Source organism: Dendropsophus ebraccatus, chromosome 5, assembly GCF_027789765.1.
Source record: "Dendropsophus ebraccatus isolate aDenEbr1 chromosome 5, aDenEbr1.pat, whole genome shotgun sequence".
Classification (NCBI taxonomy): Eukaryota; Metazoa; Chordata; class Amphibia; order Anura; family Hylidae; genus Dendropsophus; species Dendropsophus ebraccatus.
Window position 1 is genome coordinate 158,349,732 of NC_091458.1, and position 11,514 is coordinate 158,361,245.

Below are 11,514 nucleotides of genomic sequence, written 5' to 3' on the forward strand. Positions count from 1 at the left end.
TAGTTCTGAGCCATACCAGCAGCTGCCATTCTGAACTAGTAACATCAGTGGATCTTCGCTGGTGTAGTCATACTGTATTCTCTCCCTCCGGTGACCAGGTGACTCGGAAGGCTGCGTACTGCTAACCACTCTATTCCTGATGCGTTGTGCGGTGGCACGCTCGGAGCACGACCGCACCAGGTGATTGGCTTCTTATTGTACCAATGCCTGCAATTCTACCATCTGCTGTTTACACTAGGTGCGCCCCCCCCCCCCCCGGTGTCCTCCCTTACTTCTTTAGTGCTATATGTTTCAAGTATCGACCAGTACCAGCTCAGTTTCATTTCTCAAAATGGTATCTGATTAGTTGCTCTTGATAAATCTAGCCCAATGTTTCTTTTCCTTTGTGTAAAATGTAGGAGCATTGCAGAAGTACTAGTTCCCTTTGGATACTACTATTTTATGTCAGAAGGAAAGTACTGGTGGCTGCTGGACAGGTCCCGCAACTGAAGAGAGCTCTGCTGGGGCCATTAAGTCCATGTATTTTTAAAAAGGTACAGTAGCGAGTGCTGTGCTTTCTCTGAAGGGCGTTTTGCTGTACTTTAGCATCTGGCTGGGGTTTTTTTTTTTTTTGGCAGCAAATTGAGGTTGGTTTTGGCATCTATGAGCACTGCGTCTCTGCAGCTACTCATGATGTATCATTTTATCATGCCTGATATGAGAAGATATTCCAAGTCATATGCAGCATGTGCATTTCTTCTACTTTTTAAAGGGGACCAACATGCATATATACATTCCAAGATTAATTTACGCAAAAAGTACACAAAGTACTGCACAGGAATATACATGAATAATTCTGACAAGACTCGAAAAGGCTATTAGTATTAATGAGGAAAAGGGCATCCAGATGTCAGAGGTGAACCCCCATCTATTAGCCAAAATGGAGAAAATCTGCAAAGAGCATCTTCTACTCTGGAGAATTTAGTTCTGCCCTATATGCCATGGTCGCGGTGCAGAACTGTAAGCAGCTTCCCTGATGAGACGGATTGATTGCTGGAAGCTTGTGCTGTCAGACCCACAATGATTAGCAGATCACCAGCATTTTATAAACTTTGTGAAGGGATGCACAGAATTTGGAGATCTTCTGGTTTATGGCTACATGTGGCAAAAACGCTGCACCTTTTCATTAATTAGCGGAAGAAAATGCAACATTTCTACAGCGGCAAATCTGCAGCGATTCATGGTTATTTCTGGTGCAGATTTGCCGCTGTGTGCAGGAGCAAGGACTTCTGTTTACCGCAATGCATCCAGTACTGTATGGTTTGCAAAGCTGCTCACTTTGAATTCACAATACATAGTTGACATGCTACAGATTTTAAGGTATTGTCCAATAATTTATCTTATCTTCTAATTGAACATTCTATTGGCAAATAAGGTTATTGTTCTACCTTTCCGTGGTCATGCTTTACCTCTGCTTTTGATGCACATTGTCTGTGCTGTTGTCTTCATCCCAATGCCCTGTCCGGTGTACATCCAGTAAATGACTTCTTCTTTGGGTAGGTTCATACTACGGAACCCGAGCGAAGAATTCCCGACGGATTCCGTAGAAGAATCTTTTCCCAAAGATTGCAGGCTCCATCTCCAGGACAAAATCCCACCTTTCTCTTCTCCAGCCAAAGCATGTTCTGAACGGCACCTTCTTAAAATTTCAGGGCTATTTTATAATATAAGTAGCAAAATAGAAAAATTGTTAAAAAACATTACCAAAAATTCTTTATGTTTAACATAAAAAAAATATTTTCCGATCTTAACACCTGAAGACAATTTAAAACAATTAACACACTTTTACTAAATCTGGATGCACGGAAAACCTGGAACACAAGATTGGCAATATGTAGAAAATGTCCAGCTCCCAGGATATCAGGAAAAAAAACCTCTTTATTGAGATCAGAAGATAAAAAAACTTAAAGTGACACTGTCACCCCCTTTTTGCATTATGACTTCTCTACACAGGTGTAAAGGGTAAATTTAGCGTTTTTCATACTTTATTTCATATCATACGTCATGGTGTTTGTTCAAGTAAAAAGTGTCCTTTTATCAACTGCAGATTGTATTAAGTGGGCGTGGTCCCGCCCCCTTGACGCCCATTGGTTGGCCGACGTAAAGGGGGTGGGGTCTAGACCTTTCGGCCAGCCTGTTCTAATGGTCGGCGAGGGGGCTGGGCCAACTGTGGTGTTGTGGGCGGAGCTAAGTGGCGCTACTGCCGCGAGGCCCCGCCCACTTAACACAATCTGCAGTTGATAAATGATGACTTTTTACTTGAACAAGCACCATGACGTATGATATAAAATAAGGTATGAAAACCGCTAAATTTACCCTTTACATCTGTGTAGAGATGTCAAAATGCAAAAAGGAGGTGACAGTGTCACTTTAAGGTCGTGATCAAGGCTTTTGCCGAAACCTGTTTAAATTTTTTCCTGGTATCCAGGGAGCTGGACGTTTTCTACATATTGCCACATTTAGGCTATGTTCACACAATGTTTTTTCAGGTCCGTTTAAAATGACATCCTTTATTTTGAGTCTAAAATAACGGACGTCATTTAGCTGTCTGGCCTCCTCTTAGTGCAATCACTGGTGTTTGCACATTATTTTAGTTTGTTACTAATTGGCCGTTGGATGCGGCTTAATAGAAAAGTCCATTGAATTTAATAGTAAAAACAGAGAAAAAACTGTGACAGAAGAAAAACAGTGTGTGAAAAACTAATTAAAAACGTCCGCTGTTAGCAAAAGACTTCCGAAAATAACGATCATGTTTATTATTTTGATGACCGCGGCAAAAACATCTGCTGTTCAATACACTGTGTGCATTGGACGTCCCTCTTCCCATTGACTTCAGTGCATTGCCATTGCAGTCAGTTACATCGTGGCAAAAACGGACGTTTTTTTTTTTATATGAAAATCGGCCGCCTTTTCAATATTTTTGACATAGTGTGAACATAGCCTTAAGAAGAATATTGCAGCAATATATGCTGTCTAGTCCCCATGCCCAGGCTGTCAGGAACACTCATCAGAGCACTGACTGGCACAAAGCTGGTTTGTAATCGTTTAAAGCAAATCTGTCACCATCTGAGCCAATACTGAGCTTGTGGCACAGCAGGATGGGTATCAATAAAAGCATTAACATCATATCTTGTTTCTTGTGTCTGTGTTTTAGCTATGATTAAAAAAAATTATTTACAGCCCAAATAAAAGGCTTTTTAACCCTGGACCCTGGACCCAGGACCCTGTGAATTTTCGTTTTCGCGCTTTCGTTTTTTTCCTCCTGGCACTTAAAAAGCCGTAGCACTTCCTATCTTTCACCTACAGACCAATGTGAACCTTCATTATTTGTGACACTAATTGTACTTTGCAATGGCAGACTTAATTTTTTCATAAAATATGCTGCAAAACCGGAAAAAAATCTTTGCGCAGTGAAATTGAAAATAAAATGCTATTTTTTTTATTTGGGGGAGGGGGGGGGGGGGGGGGTTGTGTTTAAACCGTTTGCCCTATGGTAAAACTGACATGTTTATGTTCCTCAAGTCAGTACTCTCTACGATTACAGCGATATGTAACTTGAATAACTTTTATTGGATGGCATATAAAAAATGAAAATCCTTTAAAAAATCTAAATGCTCCTTAAAATCGCTCCATTCCCATGCTTATAGCGCTTTTACCCTTTGCTCTATGGGGCTCTGTGAGGTGTCATTTTTGCACCATTTACTGTGCGAGGCCAGGAATTTTAGTAGTTTGGGCGATTGCACACGCAGCGATACTTTTTTTTTTTATAAGATGGGAAAAGGGGGGTGATTAAAAATGTTATTGGGGAGGGTTTTTTTTCACATTGCAGGGGGGCTGGTTGGGGGAGGCATTTCAGAAAAAAATGGATTAACGGTAATGGAAAAAAAATTAACTACCAGAACTGGTACATTTGCTTTAACCTCTTAGATGCTGCGGTCTATAATGAAGGACGCATCTAAGCTGTTTAATAGCCATCGGTGCCTCTCTACAGGGGAGAATTGAAAGGTGATTTTATCAGTGATCATAAACATTTAAAAGCAATACATAATTGCCCATGAAAGGAATAAATATTTAGTAACAAATATGCAAACAAGTGGAAACAATGGTGGAATTACAGTTTTTTTTTATGTTTTCCCACAAAATGGTAGGAAGAGCTAATCACTAACATATATGCTGCCACTAACAAACTACAACTCATCCTGTAGAAAAACAAAACAAACCATTGAGCTACTGTCAGAAGCCGGCGGCAGCGCTCATTAATCGCCCACTAGTCAGATTTGGTTCTGGAGGGGGGGCTGGAGTCCCTGCTTCAATCTTGTTCTAGGGACAGAACTTCAACCCCTGTGTAATGACTATCCCCACCATGTGCTAGTTGCCTTCATTTGGAGTGACTAGCTATCTCTTGCTATTTACTTTGTCTGATACCTTGTTACTACACCTTGGCTCTCGTTCTCCTGACTATCCCTCTGACCACTGACTTCATTGCCCGATAGTTATTGCCCTGGCTTGCTGACCTATTATTGTGTATTTCATTTGTCTTGTCTGTGACTTGTGTTTGCACTGACTTCAGAGCAATTGCAGTCTTCAGGTTGGGGCCGGCCTGTTAAGAAGTTGGGTTTCGCAAAAGGCAGAGACGGTGGGAGCAGTGTCGAGGCTTCACCTAGTCTGTGTATTCCTGTGTCCCTTACCTGTTCCTCACAGCTACATTGATGGAGAAATAAAAAGTTATAAACTAGCTTGGGCATTATTGGCTAAAATATCAAAGGGGCTAAAGAGAACCTGACACCTGGGCTTGTTCATATTGGCAAAAAACAAACAAACACATGGGTTACCAAGATAAAAACAATTACCACAAAAAAAAAAAAAAAACACAAAAGGAGAAAAGTCACTTAGTGTGGTGCCACATGAAAGCCCCTACTGAAGTCAAGCCTTAAAAAAAAAATTGCATGAAAACCCATATGTACAACCACATCAGGACCAGCTAAGCAGGAGCTAATTACTCCCACATAAAAGGCTGCTCAGAATACAAAAGGATGGCTGAAAGCTGGTGACCTGTTCAGACGTTGCCATGAACAACTCAGTTTTGTTGAGTGAGGTGAGGCATTTGTTTAGTTGGAGCCTAGCAGGGCAGGTGTTTATTTTGTATAAGGTTTTTGCACAATGTTGCTATGTTTTTGTTTGCCTGAACCTTTCTAAGCCACAAATAAAGCCAAGTTGGAGTTTTTTCATGAAATTGTACCTGTTGTTATAACTTTCAAAATCTAACAGTAGATGTGATATAAAGGAAGTTTGTAATTTACTTTCATTAGTTTTTAGTTCTCATGCTTTAAAACAAAGCTATACTTACCAGAAATCCAGGTCCAGTCTTCTGAAGCATTTTAGTCTCTTGCTGGTATAGGCTGGGTTCACACTACGTATATTTCAGTCAATATTGTGGTCCTCATATTGCAACCAAAACCAGGAGTGGATTTAAAAACAAAGAAAGGATCTGTTCACACAATGTTGAAATTGAGTGGATGGCCGCCATTAAATGGCAAATATTTGCTGTTATTTTAAAACAACGGCCGTTATACTGAAATAATGGCAGTTATTTACTGTTATATGGCGGCCATCCACTCAATTTCAACATTGTGTGAACAGAGCCTTTCTGTGTTTTTAATCCACTCCTGGTTTTGGTTGCAATATGAGGACAATACTGACTGAAACATACGTAGTGTGAACCCAGCCTGAAAAAGTAAGACTAAACACATGAACTTTGTTGAGCGGAGAGTGGCGGCAGGAGAGGAGCGCGTGCTCTCCCATAGACAAGCAATGGCACACTGAAACAGGTGGGATTCTGCGGCGGGAATTTTGCCTGATTTACTCAGTGTGAACATACTCTTATGGTTAATTTCATGCCAGTCAGGAATCTCCCTATGGCTTTCATTTAGCACATTGATAGACTGTACAGGCTTTCAAACCACAATGTATCAGGTAAGGAGCTAGGCTTACCGCTACATTCTGGCATCCGCACTGCAAATGTTTTTGACATGCAGCTATTTTTCCTTCAGCGTACCATCCATATTCAAATGGCCAGATAGAGCATGAGAACCAGGAACACAAGTGAAAGTTTCTCTTTAGGACAACTGGGTGGATTTACACAAACAGCAGGATTATCCTACAAAGATCTTCTTGGAACTCGCATTTCCAAATTGTTCACCTCATGCAACTGATGGTCCTGCTGCCTCTCCGTCCTTCTTGTGAAGTGTCTGTCGCTTAAACGTTATTTTGTCATTCGTTATAAAAATATGCAACGGTATCTCTTTTGAGCTGTCAGTCATTTAAAAGGTTTGCTGGTAGGAAGATTCTCAGTATTAAAGCGAATGTACCATTAGGTACATCGCTTTGAGTTTTTTACATTAATAGATCGACACCAGTGGCGTGGTCCTTTCTTTGAACGGCTGCCCGATTGCAGATGCACAATTACGAACAAATTTTGGGCCCATTGATTTCTACTTGTCACACTATCCGTTGTTTTACAATCCGCAGTCCTTTAGAAGACAATTGGAGCATCTGGAATTTTTGGGCATATGTAATCTGTATGGAAGAAACATCTGTAATGGCCTAAAAAATACAGATCACCTTTTTGCGATCCGCCAAAAAATATGGATTCATTTTTTGAAGATTTCGGACAACAATTGCAGACATGGTATATGGTCCTGAAAAACTAATGAACGTGTTAATGAGGCCTAAATCCTTTTTGTCTGTCTTACAACAAATAAATCCAGTTATTTACAAGATGCGAATACTTTCTTTTCAAACATAAGCCTTTTAGATGTAGCATCAAGAAATTGGTTTCAGTAATTCCCCCTCTAAACCAAGAATAAGAGGTAATAGATATTCAATGCAAAGTCTCTTAGAAGTAAATCATTTACTTTGTAGAATAAAAAGAGCTATGAGCTTGTGGATGACATTGATTTTCCAAAAATCGGTACTACCCTTGCAAGTCAAAGAAGATGGGCATAAGGAGATAGATACTGTTAGTGGACACTGGCTGCTCTATTTAGTGCCAAGGTCCTTCTCCAAACTCTCTATACTGAGATACAACTTCCTAAAAGAAAAAACACTGGATAACAGGTGCACAGCCTACAACCAAGCACCTCAGATTAAACCAGCTATGGACAATGGTTTTTGCCTGCCTACCCTTGATTGTCAGATCTCTCCGCTTGGTTATAGGGGTAGGGGTACACCACTGGGGACTGCCACGATGACTTGTGGTTCAGACAAATGAAACTAATGACGGATTTCCTTTAAATTGGCATTGCCATGGAGAAAAAACTTTTCAGGAAGACATATCAAAAGTTTTTATTAGTCAGGGTCTGAGTGTTCAGACCATGATTGATCAGGATAATGAGCCAGGAGAAGTTCACATTTAGGGACCACGAGCATCCCTCTGCCATCATCCTCTCCAGCAGCCACAGTCTGCACAACTCTGGGAGTCGGGTCGTGACCACTGTTCCCTTTAAGCTGCACGGCCGCACAGCTCAAAGGGAAGCCCCACTCACTGCCTCCGGCCGCCCGCTCAGTGGCTCAAATTTTGTAAAGTAAGTGGCAATGCGTACTATGTACGCATTGCCACTCACTACGGTACAGAAGGAGGGAAATCCCTGCTCCTGTACGTACATTTCGTAGCTTACTACGTAATGTGCGTACAGAAGCAGGGACTCCCTGCTCCTGTGCAGAAGAATGGCGCATGTCCTCTCTTGCGGGCCATGCGTGATGACATAATTTCATCATGTGCCGCCTGTAGGAGAAGACCTGCAAGCCGCATAGACTACAGGAGGATGAGGCCGAGCAGCGATGGAACGGAGGACAGGTGAGTGGGATTTTTTTTTTTTTTTTAACTTGGACTTTGCCCAGAAAAGGGGCATTACTGTGGAGACCAAGGGGTTAATGCAAGCTGTCCCTGGGGATTCGTTTAATATACATCCAAGGAAGAGTGGAAGTTATACAGGTGGCATCTAAGGGGAACGGAGAGAGTTATGCTGGGGACATCCAAGGGGGTTGGGGGAGAGTTATACTGGGGGCATCCAAGGAGGGGGGGAGCTGAGAGATATACTGGGGGCCTCCTGGAGGGCACGGAAGTTATATACATTACTTTCTTACATTACATCCTGGATGGTGGGAGGGGATATAAACATTACTAGGGGTATCCTGGATGGGGGATGGGTTATATACATTACTAGAGGCATCCTGGCAGTGGAGGAGTTAACAATAATACTTAGGGCATCCTGCAGGGGTTAAAAATAATACTAGGGGCATCCTAGAGGGGGCCTTAAAACTATATAGGGGCACAGAGGGGCCTAACTACTATATGTGCTGGAGCAAGGAACCTAAAATGTTTCTCTCGCAGATTCTGGAGAAACATTTGGAGAACGCAGCCTGGTTGGAAAGCAAAAAATGAGCGACTGATCAGAGAAGACAGCCCATGTGAGTCACTGGATGTAACTGCACTGATCGGATGCATTAAGTATTTCATCAAATCTGTAATCGATATCCATGTGAGTGTACACTAACTGTTCAACTAGAGTTAATTTGCTATCTTACATTAGACTAAGGTGGCGATGTTCCTGTGTTAGGTTTTTGGTTTGCCTAACTTTGCTTGAATATAGCTCAGCTCACTCGCCATTCCGCTCAGCATTGGCCGAAGCTTAGAGGGAACATTGGTCGTGACATCACCATTTTATCCAGGAAATAGGCACTTTATGTGCGTTTCCCGTAATCAGCATATATTGGTGATTTGTATACTTTTTGGGGGACAATACAATACTAAAATACAAAATTTTCCTTTAATCGTCCCTGTAATTAGTAAATGAATTTTGAATTGTTCAGTGTAATTCCACATTGTTCCTTCATTTGCTGGGATCAGATGGAGGAATGGTCCGTTTACACTGTGCGATAATTTGGCCAATCAATCGCTTAACGATTTTGAAGCAACAATTTGGGTTTTATAACGATTTGCGTTTAGATGAAGTGAAATATCGTTTAAAAATTTGTTACTGCGATCGTTTTAAGATCAGTTAAGCCCATCTCACACATAGGGTGAATCTGTGAAAGACTGCACGAAGCAATCTGCAAATTTTTAACGAACAACCAACAATGATTTGAGAACTTGCTGAAAGATCAAGATGAACGATTTCTCGCTTGATCGTTCGCTGTGTTTACACGAGCAGATTATCATTCAAATGCGATTGTTATTGCGAAAATTCGAAAGATAATCTCAGCGTGTAAAAGCTCTATTAGTAGTAACTATCCTAGAGATGATTGTAACTAACGACTATCGTTCTGTGTAATGTGGTGAACAATTTCGGGTTAATGATAAACTCTCGTTTGCAATCGTTTAGCGTTAAAAATCACTTTGTCTAATAGGACCCTAAGGGTCCTTTTACACATGCATATAAATCGTTTAAGGCCCTCTTACACATAGCGATTATCGTGTAAAGATTTGCTATAATCTTTATCGCTCACACTGATTGCGGTTATAAAGATTCATTTTTACGGTCATGAATCGTTCCTCAGGACAACCCATGCAGCATGTTCTGCGACCAACTGATTAGACAAACAGATTTGCTAACAATTGCCAAACTACCAAGGATGATTTTTCAACACTTTTCGTTCCCGCTGTTTGATTGCTGAGTAATATTATTACACAGGCAGATAATTCATTTTTGGTTGTTATAGCGAATTTTTAAACGATAATCGCTCTGTGTAATAGAGACTTTAAGCTCTGGTATAGTGAATGACACCCCCCCCCTTAAACGAGTCATTTATGGTGCGTTTACACGCAATGATTATCGCATTTTCACGATTACGATCGCATTTGAGTGAGAATCGGCTCATGTAAACATAGCAAGCGATGACTGAGAAATCGTTCATTATGATCTTTCAACATGTTCTCAAATCGTCGTTGGTGGTTCGCAGATTGCTTCGTGTAAAGTCTTTCACCGATTCACCCTATGTGTAAGGTAGGCTTAAAGAGGACCTGTCATGTGATCCCGCTGGGTCCCGCTTCTGGAGATGGTCGGGTCACGAAGATATCGGCACCCGAAGCCCGGCGCGCGCGCGCCCCTCAGATGAGTCCACCACTCATAGAGAATGACAGGAGAGTCCAGCGTTCCGTCATTTTCTATGAGCGTTGGACTCATCTGAGGAGTGCGCGCGCCGGGCTTCGGGCGCCGATATCTCCGTGACTCGACCATCTCCAGAAGCGGGACGCGGCGGGATCACGTGAGTATAGGGGGCTCTAACGGGGGGTCGGGAGCCTGTCACCAGATCATAATAACGATTTTTTTGTTATAAAAATCAAATTGCTGCTTTAAAATCGATAAACGATCAATTGGAAGATTAATCACTCTGTGTAAATGGACCATTAGACGATAAATTGCTATGAAAAGTCGTTAATGCGATCGTAATCGCATATATTCTGTGAATGATCGCAATCTATATACTCTAAATGATGAGTGTTTACACTAAAAGACAATTAACAATAATTTTGAGGTCAATGACATACGAATAAATTTTCATTCGTAGTGTGATCTTTGCCGCATTTACACCACGCCATTATTGCTTAAAGGGAACCTGTCACCCCCCGTGTCGGGGTGACAGGCTCCCGAGCCCCCCATGGAGCACCCTATACTCACTTGATCCCGCTTCCTGAGCCGGTCGGGTGACTGAGATATCAGCGCCCGAAGCCCGACGCGCGCGCGCTCCTCAGATGAGTCCAACGCTCATAGAGAATGACAAAGCGTCGGACTCGCCTGTCATTCTCTATGAGCGTTGGACTCATCTGAGGAGCGCGCGCGCCGGGCGCTGATATCTCAGTCACCCGACCGACTCAGGAAGCGGGACCCGGCGGGATCAGGTGAGTATAGGGTGCTCCAGCGGGGGGGTCGGGAGCCTGTCACCGTGCCGGGGTGACAGGCTCCCGACCCCCGCTGGAGCACCCTATACTGACAGGTAAATGTGAACGATTTAACAATATTTTGCACAATAATAATCCCGTGTAAAAAGCCCTTTAAGGGAGCCTTCACACGTACCGTATCGCTACGTTTTTGGTGTGATTTTTACATGCGCGTTTTGATTTTCACATGAAAGTCTTGTGAAAATCAAAATGCGCATGTAAAAATCGCACCAAAAACGCAGCAATACGGTACGTGTGAAGCTACCCTAAATGAACAAAAAACCTGTCGGTTAATCAAAAGCGCTGTAGCAGTGTGAACAGTGACAGAACAGCCAGGGCTTTGGTTCAGCCATGAATCAGCATGACTCAGCTGTCTCCATCTGCAGTACTGGCTCCATATTCCACCACATAAGGCAGAGACACTACAAATCCTACAATGTGAGGTGATATAGGGATATAAAATTATGAGGGAGAAAAAACGGACTAATGGATTCCGCTGCCGGGAGTTGTAGTTTCCACACAAAGGCGTTTCCCTC